Source organism: Oryza brachyantha, chromosome 11 (genome assembly GCF_000231095.2).
Source record: "Oryza brachyantha chromosome 11, ObraRS2, whole genome shotgun sequence".
Lineage (NCBI taxonomy): Eukaryota > Viridiplantae > Streptophyta > Magnoliopsida > Poales > Poaceae > Oryza > Oryza brachyantha.
The window spans coordinates 3,553,194-3,569,089 of record NC_023173.2 but is presented as its reverse complement, the minus strand read 5'-3'; the positions used below and the strand labels follow the sequence as shown (position 1 = coordinate 3,569,089).

At 40.4% G+C, this 15,896-nt stretch overlaps 1 long non-coding RNA gene and 2 pseudogenes across 2 annotated transcripts; all 3 read left to right on the top strand.

Annotated features, from left to right (window-relative positions):
* The first annotated feature begins 2,616 nt into the window (after positions 1-2,616).
* Positions 2,617-4,352, top strand: LOC102717010 (annotated as a pseudogene).
* Positions 4,353-4,921: 569 nt separating this feature from the next.
* LOC107305338 lies at positions 4,922-7,758 on the top strand. 2 transcript variants are annotated; one of them, XR_001551500.2, is made up of 4 exons: positions 4,922-5,604; positions 5,690-5,783; positions 5,911-7,000; positions 7,291-7,758. It is a non-coding gene; the product is annotated as an uncharacterized LOC107305338 (long non-coding RNA). The 2 variants fall into 2 exon arrangements; XR_001551499.2 differs by having other exon boundaries at positions 4,922-5,783.
* A 4,662-nt stretch (positions 7,759-12,420) lies between these two features.
* LOC102708846 lies at positions 12,421-14,140 on the top strand (annotated as a pseudogene).
* Positions 14,141-15,896: the final 1,756 nt, after the last annotated feature.

Genomic DNA, 15,896 nt, shown 5'->3' with positions numbered 1-15,896 from the left:
AATGATATAAAAATAATTAATAATTATGTAAATTTTTTGAATAAGATGAGTAGTCAAATGTGTATAGAAAAGCCAACGGCGTCAAACATTTAGAGATTGAGGGAGTATTATTATAAACTAAAAGGACTGATTCTAAGATTATAGGAGATTGCCATGCCAAATAGCTATCATCAAGAGTAGGTGGAACGGAACCCGAGCCATAAGCGCTCAGAGTAGAGATGTCAATGGGCCCCGTTTCCCGTAGAGAGTTCTCCTACTAGGGGACGGGACGGTTCTTACTGATTCCCCGCGGGGAATTAAATAGAGGAAAACACGTCCCTGTCGAGTCTCGCGGGGGCGGGTATGGTATTTAGTTCTCGTCCCCGTTTCTCGTGAAGACCCGATTAATAGAAATATATGAGTTTTAAGTTTATTTTTTTCATGTCATGAGATTAATTTACTGTTATATTCAATATAAATAATTTTATATTTTTATAATATGGATTAATGAATATATATTCATTTATATTAATATAAAATATGGATTATATATATGATTTGAGATGTATACTGTATTGTTTAAGCGGGGACGGGAAACCCACGGGGATTAATTCCCTTTGCGGGGACGGGTACAGGGAAATTCTTTACCCGTTGCAATTCGCGGGGATGGTGACGGTGAAAATTTTAACTCGCGGGGACGGGTATGGGGACGTGAAACCCGGTAGGAAATTTCCCGTTGTCATCCCTAGCTCAGAGAAAGAAGGGATTTGCATCTTGGCCTATGCGAAGAAAGCAAAATATATGACAGGTCCTTCAAGGTGGCCCTAGATATCATCTTGGGTCAGAAACCTGTAAAATACACGTCTAAATCACTAATACTGATTTAATATATTACTTGATGTCTAAAGCGATGTGGTTGTCGCAAATTATGCGAATTTTATATTTAAGCAGCTGCACTATATTACACCCCTAAATTGACCCACCGCTACCAAATAAGATTGGGAGAAACCACGATTAAGACAGAGGGCAGAGTGTGGTTTGTGAGCGACGGAAACTTATTTCGGGGCATAATAGAGCAAAGTGGTATAAACGTGTAAAATTCTCGCCATCTTTATCCAGCAAGTTAGGGTCCTAACTACATATGTGCACTTAGAACAAGTTCAATAGTATAGCCAACTACCGGCTTCAATTTATCTATAGTCACTCTAACAGTCAATTCATATCATAGTTACCTATAAAATATCAATACATGATCCCATATGTCATAGACACATTTTGTCTTGGAGCCCGTGTGCAGCTGACTACAAATTAGTAGCCAACATCTCTTCTCTCTCCTCCCTTATCTCTTTAAAATATGTTTATAGCTGGCTTATAGCCTACTATTGTACCTGCTCTTAAACTTTAGGCGGTACGTTAAACCAATATTCGAGCTTTAAACATGCATTTTATAAATTTGTGTGTCTAGATAATAGATAATATCTTGTTGGAAGTTTAAGCAACACTATGATAAATCTATATATTTCATTGTTCTATATTATAAGATTTTCTAGGTATGACTAAATTTATTCAGGTATCAATGTATATATTTTACTAGAAAAGTGCTCATGCGTTACAATGGGAGAATTATAATTTCAATACCAGTTTAAATAATAATGAAAGTGATCATCACCAAACAGAAAATTTCACACGTTCCTTCATGCGACAACAAGGGTGGCTCCACGGACTAAGGCACTCAACTTGGATGGGCTGGATCAACCGAAAATAACCTAAACGGCTGAGTTAAATCCGCTTTAATGCATTATTTTTTATTGTCTATGTAAAAATCTCGATTTATGTTATACCATAAATACATTGAAAAGTATTTTTTAAAAAAATGTAACTTTTCTAGCATTTATCAGGATAGTTTGAACACAGTGGCTATAATATGGTACTATGACACTTAAAAACTATATTATGGTATTGTAAAACTTAAAATAAACAAAAAACATATGAATAAAACTTTTATATATGTATTTATATCGATCTAAGAACCAATGCTGAGAAATAAACTATGATAAAAAAAATCTCAAAATCAATTCTAAATTTAATGTTGAGGATTTGAATTTTCGCTTATAAACATGTGCAAAAACCAAAAAAATGAGCGTGAAAAACTATAGTATGGTATTGTAAAAAGAACACGGTGGAAAACTATCCTTAAAAGATTAAAAGATAGTATAATATAAAGCTATAGCATGGTATTGTATAACAGAAAAACAATCTGTAAAGAAAACAGCGTGGAAAACCACAGTACTGAACGAACCTGCGTGGCATGTAATCCAAGTGATTTTTAGTCATCACGGGTTACCACTCCGAACCTGCGTGGCATGTAATCCAGGTGATTTTTAGTCGTCGCGGGTTACCACTCCGAACCTGCGTGGCATGTAATCCAGGTGATTTTTAGTCATTACGGGTTACCACTCCAAACCTGCGTGGCATGTAATCCAGGTGATTTTTAGTCATCGCGGGTTACCACTCTGACAAGGGGCGTACATGTTTATATTTATGAATCCTTTGCTTAAAAACTTCATGTAAAGTATGTAAAGTAAGTAACCAACAAAAACAAATAATATTTTTATAATTTTTTAATAAGACAAATAATCTAGTAAAAAGTCATATATTCTATGTTATGAATAAATAAACCAAGTTAACTACAGAAAAAAAACAGTTAAAATAAGAGTGAGACTGGGTCGTAGACTCGTCGTCCCCATCGGATCTGCTCGGCAAAACCCCCCACCATCACCGGCGGCGGCGCCGCGGCCATGCTCCACCTCCGGAGCCGCCTCCTTCCGCTGCTCCGCGCCACCTGCGGCACCTCCACCTCCGCCTCCCCTCTGCCCCTTCGCCACCTTCTCCTCTCCTCCGCCCCCGCGGCATCCTTCTCCGCTCTGCACCTCAGCCGCCGCCTCCTCCTCTCCACCGCCACTGCCACCGCCACCGTCTTCTCCGTGGAGGAGTACCTCGTCGAAACCTGCGGGTTCTCAGCCGCCCAAGCGGTCAAAGCGTCCAAGAAGCTCAGCCATCTCAAGTCCGCAACCAATCCGGATGCCGTGGTCGCCCTCCTTTCCGGCGTCGGCCTGTCCCGCGCCGAGATCGCCGCTGTCGTGGCCTCCGACCCGCTGCTGCTCTGCGCCAAGGCTGACACAATCGGCCCCCGCGTCGCCTCTCTCCGCGACCGCGTCGGCTTGTCCGACCCTCAAATTGGCAGCTTGCTCCTAGCCGGAGGGGCAGCAGGTCTCCGTTCCGGTGACATCGCCTCGAGGCTCGAGTTCTGGATCCAGTTCCATGGTTCCTTCGAGACGCTTCTCAAGACATTAAAAGGAAACTACAGCATCCTCACCACCGACATCGAGAAGGTGATCAAGCCAAACATTGCGCTGCTGCGGAAGTGCGGGCTAACTGTTTGTGATATTGTCAAGATGGCTGGACAAGCCGGATGGTTGCTCACGTTCAATCCGAAGAAGCTGGAAGCAGTTGTGCAGCGAGCCGACGAGCTTGGTGTGCCACGCACCTCCAGCATTTTCAAGTACACGCTGGGTGTCACTGCCTGCATCACCGAAGGCAAGGCCACTGCGAGGATGAAGTTCTTGAGTAGCACTCTTGGTTGCCCCATGGACACGCTCCGCTCTGCGGTCTGTAGAGTACCGCAAATTCTGGGATTATCGGAGGAAAATCTTCGCAGCAAGATTGAGTTCCTGGTCAACAAGGTTGCATTGAAGCCTAATTACATTTTGCAGAGGCCTGTACTTCTTGCGCTCAGCCTAGGGAAGCGGCTGGCGCCGAGGCATTATGTTCTACAAGTCCTTGCAGTGAAGGGGTTGATTAAAAATGATGTTGACTTTTACAGGTCTGTATGTCTTGTTGAGGAACATTTTGTAGCACGGTATATTGATCCCCACGAGAATGCTGTTCCTGGGCTCGCAGATGCCTATGCCTCTGTTCGTGCTGGGAAATTGCCTGCCCAGGTCTAACCCAACATCTTCCAACTGATGCTGTTCCTCTCTGGCCCTACTTCTCATTTCATGGATTGTTGCTTTGCTTCAGCAGCTATTTTTGTTCAGGTACTTTCAGCAGTCAAGATTTTGAACACCTCTTGTTGTAATCCAGACTCAGCTAATGTCATTCCTTGTAATGTCTTTCAAATATTGATTTTAGTACAACAGCAACCAATTATCTGATCCCTCGTAATATTATGCATGCTCAATTTGTGGAGATTATGCTGCTACTTGATTGCCTTTATTTTGATGCATGTGGCTCATGTCAATATGTGATGTCTTATTGCTTCTTCATCTATGCTCTTGTTCTGTTAAATTTTGCAAATGCCATTATCACTCCATCCCTTGATTGCTCATCTATATCTATACTAATCTAAAATGTACCAATTTGTTCTTTCCAAGATCCACCCACACTAGTGTGTAAAACAGATTGTTCCTACCCGTTGGATCCTAGGATCTAATGACCAACATATCAAGTTGGATCAGCCTTCCAATTAGCACTGCAATTAGCAACCAAATTCCCAACCTTGTTCGCCGTCGGTGCCCCTCCGCCATCGCTGTCCTCCCAGCCATCACTCTTGCTGCCCCCTCCACCTCCGCTCATCCAGGGCGACCTTGACGGAGGTTGAGCGGGGCAACTACAACCAAGTGGGAGTGGCCCTCCGCCATTGGCGCCCATTCCCATTCCCTCCCTACTCTGTCACTGCATACCCAAATTACCCACTAAATCACTGTTGGTCACTGTTCATCCAAGTTGGGTGGAACTCGTCGTTGACCTCCACAGCACCCTGGTATAGCCTCCGGTGTGCCCCTGCCGCCACCTCCAGATCCGCCGGACCACACCAATATCGCTACGAGAGGGATTCACTTCTATGTGGTAATTTGAATGCTAAGAACGACCATCAATTTCAACTCCAATTGTATATCTAGGTACGAGTGTATACTTCTTAATTTTGATGTATATTTGTGATACAAGTCCAAGTGCAACCTCAATCATCAGTATGTTCTGATGGCTGCTGGCCCGTCTGCTAATAGCCTGCCGATACAGCCTTGGCACGTTGAGGCACAAGGTGCCACGGCTGCATGATCTGATGGTGCGGGTTGTGACTTAAGCGGCGCATCAAGGCCTGTGGCATGCTACGAGTGTACTGTCGACTGCTGCTCCATCCTCACCGCTCAAAAACAGCACTGTCATCCAGCTAGGCTGCGTAATCTTTTCTCCGTTTCTTTTCACTTTAAATTGTTGTTAGGATGATCCCCATCAGAAGAGAAATGACTGGTTGATGCAGTAAAGTTTCTCATTTTAACATATGCATTCTAGGTGCCTGTTAAAATTCCTAGCAGCAATTCTAAGTTCATGTCAGCTAACGTCTACATAAATAGCTTCTCAGTATTAACTAATAGTGACAGAATATATTGATTTGGTAAATACATCTGTTAGGATGGCCGAGTTTGTTGGAAGCATTCTATGAAAATGATAAGCTTTTTGTGGAGAATCTGGTTTGCATAGCTGAATACATCTCACAGGGGCTTTTGTCAGAAGATGTTGCTGAACGCTTGCAAGCTTTTTGGTGCAAACAGATTGAAGAAGTGTGTAAGTTGACTGCCTTTTCTGATCATCGTTTACCTTAAAACATTCCTGTTTTGAACGCCTGACATTTTAACTCTTTTTTATGGAGTATATTATCATTGAGTTCTTCAAGTTCATGCGGAACCCTTTGTCCTGGGTGAGTGAGGCAGCAGCAGTGATCATTCGTCTTAGCAAATGGTGGTGTGAGTGATTTGATTTGTGTTCTTTGAATATTTACTTCAATGGTTCTTATAGGAAAACAAACTATATTCCACGAAGTGCCCATAATGGTTCTTCAGTACTCATTCATATGCTTACTGTTTTTCTCAGAGCCAAGGTCCTGGCTGGGAAGATTTTCTGGGAACTGTCTACCTCTGAATTTCATTTGTGTTTTTTGAATATATACCTCTGAACGATGGAATTCTTGAGTAGCACACTTGGTTGCTCCATGGACAAGCTCTGCTCCGCGCTCTGCAAGTGTCCAAATTCTGGAATTATCGGAGAGGAAACTTAGCACCAAGATAGAGTTCTTTCTTGGTTAGCAAGGTCAGATTGGAGCCTGACTAAATTTTGCAGAGGCCTCTGTAACTGTGTTGCTTGAGCTCAGCCTGGAGAAGCGGCTAATACCGAGGCATTATGTTGTAGGAGGATTTGGTAAAAGAAGGTTTTGGCTTTTACGATTGTGTATGCATGCGTGACGAAGATTTTGTCGCAAAGTACATTGATCAGCATTTGCACTCTGACGTGCGCCTTTTGGAAATTGCCTTTGAAAGTCGAACTATTAACCTCTTTGCATGGGCGTATTGGACATTAGTTATCTTTCAGGCCTTGGGTTAATGCAACGCTTCATTCCCTGAGGCTCATTGTTAATGTTCAATCCTGGTAATATCTGTTTTGGGATTCTGATTTCGACAGTACCAGTAGTAACGATCTGATTGCTCATAATGCTAAGCAAGTTTCTATCCTGGTAATATCTGTTCTTTTTATCTTGTTTCCTTGCTTCAAGATATTTTCCTGTTCAGTCACTTCGAAGTTTGAGCAGACAGGATTTTGGCCACAATACCTGCATCATTTTCTCTCCCCTCTGTGTTTCTGAACCTATGATTTTATTCAGCCTTCAGTTGAAGTTTACATTGCTCGCTAGGATTATTGGGATGCACAATGCACGGGTTCAGATATTCAACCTTCAGTTGAAGTATATTTGCTTTTAATGGGCAACTGTTGACTGGTGAAGATACTATTTATTACATTTTGTGTGTACCTTTGTGAAGTGTTTTTCATTTGCTATAGGGACTTAAACATACAAGTAAAATTGAAGGAACTTTTGATCCATTGGAGAGATCAGCTGGAATATCAGAACAACTGTAGACAGTTGAAGTTCAATGCAATGTGATTGATGATAGCGCTCTTAAAGTTTGAGGTACCTGTCAATATGTAAAATTTCCGCAGCTTTTCTTTTACAGCTTTGAAAATTTTACTTGACTGAAAGCCACTCAGCTATCTAGGCTGTAACACTGTTATAAGGAGCCAATGGATTGATTTTTCTTGCCATGACGTGGTGCAAATTACTAGCCGTCACTTCCAGATTGTATGGAAGGCTATGTTAATTTGTGGTTTGGATAGCTATGATAAAATAAGTTTGTTAATGTTTTTCAGATTTCCTTGGATGGCTATGACCTTAATTCTAACCGCACTTCTCATATGGTGCAGATTTCAATTTCGAGGAAGCTAGTGCCATTTTGAGAATTAGATGACCATGAAGATGACGAACAGCACCCTCTTGATCTACATAGCTCTTGATGCTAGAAATTTGAGCCTGGAACGACATTGCTCTTTGGATCATGCATTTTTTTTTTTGTATATCTGTTCCACAAAGATTTTACTTTTAGCTTCCCTCATTTGTCATAGAAAAGGTTAATTACAGCATTGGAGTTTGGTAAATCACGAGAACCATTGCACTCGGATTTAGAAAAGTAAGAGAAATGCATTAGGATTTTACAAAAGTGAAGGCCATGTTAGTTTTCCTGGCTTTGAATTAATTTTCGTAAGTTAGGAGAAAAAGAAGTTTTTTTAATGAAGGGAATAGCTCCTCATTGCATATCTTATTTCTGTATTAGAGCAAGCTCAATAGAAGAGCTAACTATTGGCTTCAAAATTTTTCTATGTCACTAGGACCAACCCAACAACTCATATAAATTTGATCATCTATATTTTTATTTAGATGATTATCTAAAACAGTTTTATCCTTCGTACCTCTTTATACTTCAGTAGAATCATCCATATATATGACATTCTCCGTATTTCTTTGGAGGACAGAGGGAGAGTATTTAAATATAGAGTTTCTCTCTCCTAATACGTATGACATCGAAAAATAGAGGATGAGATAGATGTTCTGTTGGAGTTTATTTTTTTTATCTCTCATCCTCTATTTTCAGGATGTAGGATGAGATAGATAAACTGTTGGAGATGCTTTAAGAGCAAACAGAGAGCTAACTTACACAATAGTTACACACAAACATATGTTATATAAACATATCATATATATATATATATATATAGTGTCTTAGAGTTTATGCTACAGTTGGATGCAAATTTATAATCCGTTTTTCTTCTTTCTTCTCCACGTAAGCATAAATATAACGTGGCAATTTTTAAAGCCCGCTTACGTCACCAATTATACTCGATCTTAGGGTATGTTCTTTTTTGCTTAAGTAGCTTATCTACTCTAAATATTTGTTGGCATATTTTTCAAACTGTTAAACGGTGTGTTTCATGCAGAACTTTCTATACAGAAGTTGCTTTAAAAATTTAATAAATCTATTTTAAGTTTTTAATAATTAACACTCAATTAATCATACTCCCTCCATATTTTTTATACGACACCGTTGACTTTTAGATCCACGTTTAACCATTCGTATTCAAAAAAGTTATATAATTATTAATTATTTTATTATAATATGATTTATTATTATATGAACTTTAAATATGCCTTATAATTTTGCATATTTGGATATATATTTTGAATAAGACGAATAGTCAAATGTGAACATACAAATCAACGATGTCATATGTAAAAATATGGAGGGAGTATGCTAATAATCTTTATTGTTTTACCTAATCAGCCGAAATAACCCTTATGGCATGAGCAATGTATAATGTATAAAGATCATATAGTTTATATCGGTGGGACCCATCATATAGGTGTTATTAGTTGTGGCTATATTTTGTGTAAAAAAAATTCAATGACTATATTTTCACATAAAACTTGTAATCAACAAACTAAAGCCTTGTTTAAAATAGCTAGTAGGCTCGTAGATAATTATTTTGTTAAAATTATTGCTTTGTACAACTTTATATGCGTATTTTATATAACTGTGACAATAACAAACGATTTTATCTTAGAACTATAGTTTTACCGTACATGTAGGCCAAAGTTACAAAGTTACACCAGCATGGTATTGCAGGTAGTAAATATGTATGGATTGGCACAAATCGTGTAGATAGATAAAACAATAGCATTTTGATAAAACCATACGCTTACTATTGTTGTAGTTTACTAAAATGTCTTATCACTATTTCTGGCCAAAGTTGCATTATAACTGATATTTTTGATAGAAAGAAGGTTACAGTCATATAAAAATTACTCTATAGATTATTCTGATTGTCGTCGCAAACAACTCAGCTAAATATTTAGAAAGTTAGAAAATAAATTTTGAAAAGTTATGTGGGGGTGGGGGATTCTGATTTCCCTAAATTTTTAAACGTACAAATCGGACCTTGGGGCTTGCCCATTTGTCAGGTTTAGAAACCACGGGAAATTTAACTATTTGCCACTTTTATAAGTGGCGTAAAAGTGGCAACTCCTCATCGATCAATCTTATATTTACTCTTACAAATTTACCACAGGAAAGAGAAGATTTCCTAACTATTTGTCACTCTCGTCAATGCGGCAGGCCAACTAGGATTGACAGCGTGGCACATAATCATGAAATGTCCTTTTTGCCCTCCCTTGCATTTAACTCTCAGCCATTCCTACTTATCCAATTAATTAAGTGCTGGTTGCTACGGGAGGCGAAGCAGCACTCTCAGTCCCTCTATTTTCCTTTAGATCTAAACTTAACCAATTAATTAATTAAGTCCTTATTTTGTTAGGGTTTGGAATTAACTACCCCTCTGTCCCATAAAGAATTAATTCTTTGGTTTTTGTGTCTAGCGTTTGATCATCCGTCTTATTTAATTTTTTTAAAAAAAATTAAAAAAATTAGTCACATGTAAAGTACTATTCATATTTTATCATCTAATAAAAATAAAAATATTAATCGTAGGTTTTTTAAATAATATAAAGAGTCAAACATTATAGGTAAAAACTAAAAAAATAATTTATTTTTGGACGAAGGGAGTAGTTCATATAGCTCAATATGTTCAGATGTATATGTCCTGAGTATACTAGTTTATCCTTTTTTTCCCGATTCATGAGCTCATGTATGTTCATGTTGTTCTTGATTCAATTATTTTCTTTTTTATTTTCACCGGTGAAGGGGCATTTTCATCTATTATAATTATACTGCCAATTGATGTGCTAATCTCATAATCAAGAAAGGATGGAGCAGCCAAGTCATGGGGCAAAAAGGGTACCTGGTGACATTGTTTCAAACAAACTAGCTTAGTTGGCATGCCAGCAAGAGTGGCAAATAGTTAGGAAATCCTCGCAAATAGTTAGGAAATCCTCTCTTTCCCATGGCAAATATGTAGGAACAAATATAAAAGTGGCAAATGAAGAGTAGCAACTTATAAAAGTGGCAAAAAGTTAAATTCCCCTTAGACCGCCATCTATGTCCCGAAAAGACTTATATTTTCATACCCACATATACTAATACTAGCAAAATACCCATACTTTGCTATGGAATTATATTACAAAATGTTATAGAGATTTTTTATCGACTATACTCATATCATTTGTTTGAACCACTATTTCATAATATCACGAAATACCATATACTATTTTGCAAAAGAACTAAAGAAAAATAGGGTGGCAGATTCACTACTACCACAATTAGAGACATCTAAAGTAGTATATATAGATAAAGCCTAAAACAAGACCACAACACCCTTGATTTTCACAACTCTAATGCCACGGTAACTCATTTTCATAAACTATAATGTATTTGTCATTCAATTTCACAAACTCAAATATAAGAATTGTTTCAAAGTTATAAAGTTTTAGGACAAATAAAGATATGAAAATGAAATCTTTGTGACATATCCCTTATTTCTATAAAGTTAAGTTCCAAAGCTGAATTGTGGTTGAGTTACGTCACCTGTAAATCTTTGTAAATCTTAACCATTGAATTTAATCTGGACGGTCAGTAACCACTAAGTGTAGTTAATGCTAATTCTTTCTTTTCTCAATAAACCACATCACCTCAATTGTTCTTTGCCTTAAGATAATACATCAAGGGTGTAAATTGCATCTCTTCACATTACCTTAATTATTTTTAGACTTTGGATGACTCATCAAGAGTATAAATTGCATCTCTTCCCTAAAAGACATATCATACAACCCAATCATTTATAACTTATGAATAATTGATAAATGCACAAATATATAAACACATGAAAAAATGTATAGCAGGTAAGAAATTTTTTAGAACTTATATCTACTATATTATCAAACAGTTCTCCCGCAGCAACTCACGGAGTATCCATCTAGTGTAGCACTAAACACCCAACCAAACTAAGGATCTGTTTCGAGCACGTACAAAGATGTTTATTAACTGTCCTGTTTAATCGCCATGTAAGCAAATTTATTGACGTGAAGAAAAGAGAGAATGAGAGAGAAAAACCGTTGTCATGCATGACAACGGCTTAGAGCCGACTCTTAGTATTTATTAAAGAAAACTTTGCTACATATGGTGGATAAAAAGAAAGTAGTATAATAAAAATATTTTATTATATTAATGAAGAAACCATACTTGACTCTAACTTTATGTGTACCATTATAAAATATGTTGTTGTTGTTGACATGGATCAGATAAGAGCCCATAATATACTCTATCTTTGAACATGCCCTTAGGAAGTTTTCAGCCAAATAGCTTCTCCCAGAATCTCCAACTTCCTAAATAGTCTATATACTCATCCAGATTTTTAGAATATGTTATTATAGATGTATAAAACAAACTAAAAGATAAAGCCGAAAAAACTGGCTTTTCAAAATTATAAGCTAATTGATGAGTTTTCTACGCCTATTTCTCAAAATTTTAAGCCCTAAGCATGATGTGAAGCCACATTGAAAACTCATCAATCTTTTGATCTCCTCTATAACTAACCTCCTTTATGTTTAACCACCAACTACTGTCCATTCAACTCCTTGTCTTCTCTAAGATGAGCTCACTCTGATCTAGTGATCCCTTCACCCCTTCGTCCACCCCCACACACACGTTTCAGCTTTTTTGGTCGCTCGTCTCCTAGGGTACATTCTTTCACTGTTCTCCCTCTCTTTGCTGCATGACTTGATTACTTGGGTTAGCGAGTACTCTCCCTCTCTTCACTGTATGACTTGACTACTTGCCTACGGTGGTAGAGTATGGTTTAAGAGAGTTCGTGAGAAGTTGATTTTAGTAAAAGTCGTTTACACGTGTAAAATTCTCGCCATAGTTAACCAACAAATTAATGTGCGAGCTATCTATCTACACAGAGACTTTAAATGATACATTAGACCAAGATTAAAATATGTATTTTACAAGTTTATATGTCTAGATAATATCCCATTGCAAGTTTAAGCAACGACAATATATTCTACTCTTTAATAATATGAAGATTAATTATATAGCAGAAAAAGAGTTAAAATAAGAGTGTCAGACTGGGCCGTCGTCCCCATCGGATCTGCCCAGCAAAAGCCCCTACCCTCGCCGGCGGCGGCGCCGCTGCCATGCTCCACCTCCGGAGCCGCCTTCTCCCGCTGCTCCGCGCCACCACCTCCGCCTCCCCTCTGCGCCTTCGCCACCTTCTCCTCTCCTCCGCCTCCGCGGCATCCTTCTCCGCTCTGCACCTCAGCCGCCGCCGCCTCTCCACCGCCACCGCCTTCTCCGTGGAGGAGTACCTCGTCGACACCTGCGGGCTCTCAGCCGACCAAGCGGTCAAAGCGTCCCAGAAGCTCGGCCATCTCAAGTCCGCAACCAATCCGGATGCCGTGGTCGCCCTCCTCTCCGGCGTCGGCCTGTCCCGTGCCGAGCTCGCCGCTGTCGTGGCCTCCGACCCGCGGCTGCTCTGCGCCAGGGCTAACACAATCGGCCCCCGCGTCGCCTCTCTACGCGACCGCGTCGGCTTGTCCGACCCTCAAATTGGCAGCTTGCTCCTGGCCGGAGGGGCAGCAGCCCTCCGCTCCGGTGACATCACCTCGAGGCTCGAGTTCTGGATCCAGTTCCATGGCTCCTTCGAGGCGCTTCTCAAGGCATTGAAAGGAAACTACAGAATCCTCACCACCGACATCGAGAAGGTGATCAAGCCAAACATTGCGCTGCTGCGGAAGTGCGGGCTAACTGTTTGTGATATTGTCAAGGTGGCTGGATGCTCCGCAAGGTTGCTAACCTACCATCCAAAGAAGGTGGAAGCATTTGTGCAGCGTGCCGACGAGCTTGGTGTGCCACGCAGCTCCAGCTATTTCAAGTACACGCTGTCAACCAATAACTGCGTCCCCGAACGCAAGGCCGCTGCGAGGATGAAGTTCTTGAGTAGCACTCTTGGTTGCTCCATGGACAAGCTCCGCCCTGCGGTCTGTAGAGCACCGCAGATTCTGGGATTATCTGAGGAAAATCTTCGCAGCAAGATAGAGTTCCTGGTCAACAAGGTTGCATTGGGGCCTGATTACATTTTGCAGAGGCCTGTGCTGCTTTCGCTCAGCCTTGTGAAGCGGCTGGCGCCGAGGCATTATGTTCAACAAGTCCTTGCAGTGAAGGGGTTGATTAAAAATGATGTTGACTTTTACAGGTCTGTATGTCTTGTTGAGGAAGATTTTGTAGCACGGTATATTGATCGCCACGAGAGTGCTGTTCCTGGGCTCGCAGATGCCTATGCCTCTGTTCGTGCTGGGAAATTGCCTGCCCAGATCTAACCCAACATCTTCCAACTGATGCTGTTCCTCTCTGGCCCTACTTCTCATTTCATGGATTGTTGCTTTGCTTCAGCAGCTATTTTTGTTCAGGTACTTTCAGCAGTCAAGATTTTGAACACCTCTTGCTGTAATCCAGGCTCAGCTAATGTCACTCCTTGTAATGTCTTTCAAATATTGATTTTAGTACAACAGCAACCAATTATCTGATCCCTCGTAATATTATGCATGCTCAATTTGTGGAGATTATGCTGCTACTTGATTGCCTTTATTTTGATGCATGTGGCTCATGTCAATATGTGATGTCTTATTGCTTCTTCATCTATGCTCTTGTTCTGTTAAATTTTGCAAATGCCATTATCACTCCATCCCTTGATTGCTCATCTATATCTATACTAATCTAAAATGTACCAATTTTTTCTTTCCAAGATCCACCCACACTAGTGTGTAAACGGATCATTCCTACCCGTTGTATCCTAGGATCTAACGACCAACATATCAAGTTGGATCAGCCTTCCAATTAACACTGCAATTAGCAACCAAATTCCCAACCTTGTCCGTCATCGCTGTCCTCCCAGCCATTGCTCTTGCTGCCCCCTCCGCCTCCGCTCATCCAGGGCGACCTTGACGGAGGTTGAGGGGGGCAACTACAACCCAGTGGGAGTGGCCCTCCGCCATTGGCGCCCATTCCCATTCCCTCCCTACTCTGTCACTGCATACCCAAATTACCCACTAAATCACTGTTGGTCACTGTTCATCCAAGTTGGGTGGAACTCGTCGTTGACCTCCACAGCACCCTGGTATAGCCTCCGGTGTGCCCCTGCCGCCACCTCCAGATCCGCCGGACCACACCAATATCGCTACGAGAGGGATTCACTTCTATGTGGTAATTTGAATGCTAAGAACGACCATCAATTTCAACTCCAATTGCATATCTAGGTACGAGTGTATATTTCTTAATTTTGATGTATATTTGTGATACAAGTCCATGTGCAACCTCAATCGTCAGTATGCTCTGATGGCTGCTGGCCCGTCTGCTAATAGCCTGCTGATACAACCTTGGCATGTTGAGGCATGAGGTGCTGCGGCTGCATGTTCTGATGGTGCCGGTTGTGACTTAAGCGGCGCATCAAGGCCTGTGGCATGCTAGAGTGTACTGTTGACTGCTGCTCCATCCTCACCATTCAAAAACGGCACTGCCATCCAGCTAGGCTGCCTGATCTTTTCTCTTTTTCTTTTCTCTTTATATTGTTGTTAGGATGATCCCCATCAGCTCCTGTGAGCATCTGGGGTAAGGAGAAGAAATGACTGGTTGATACAGTAAAGTTTATCATTTTAACATATGTCTTCTAGGTGCCTGGTAAAATTCCTAGCAGCAATTCTAAGTTCATGTCAGCTAACGTCTACATAAATAGCTTCTCAGCACTAACTAATAGTGACAGAATATATTGATTTGGTAAGTACATCTGTTAGGATGGCCGAGTTTGTTGGAAGCATTCTATGAAAATTATAAGCTTTTTGTGGAGAATCTAGTTTGCATAGCTGAATACATCTCATAGGGGCTTTTGTCAGAAGATGCTGCTGAACACTTGCAAGCTTTTTGGTGCAAACAGATTGGAGAAGTGTGTAAGTTGACTGCCTTTTCCGATCATCGTTTACCTTAAAACATTCCTGTTATGAACGCCTGACATTTTCTCTATTTTTTATGGAGGAGTATATTATTAAGTTCCTCAAGTTCATGTGGAACCCTTTGTCCTGGGTGAGTGAGGCAGCAGCAGTGATCATTCGTCTTAGCAAATGGTGGCGTGAGTGATTTGATTAGTGTTCTTTGAATATTTACATCGATGGTACTTATAGGGAAAAAAACTATATTCCACGAAGTGCCTGTAATGGTTCTTCAGTACTCATTCATATGCTTATTGTTTTTCTCAGAGCCAAGGTCCTGGCTGGGAAGATTTTCTGGGAACTGTCTACTTCTTGATTTGATTTGTGTTATTTGAATATATACCTCTGAACGATGGAATTCTTGAGTAGCACACTTGGTTGCTCCATGGACAAGCTCTGCTCCGCGCTCTGCAAGTGTCCAAATTCTGGAATTATCGGAGAGGAAATTTCGCACCAAGATAGAGTTTTTTCTTGGCTAGCAAGGTCAGATTGGAGCCTGACTACATTTTGCAGAGACCTATGTAACTGTGTTGCTTGCGCTCAG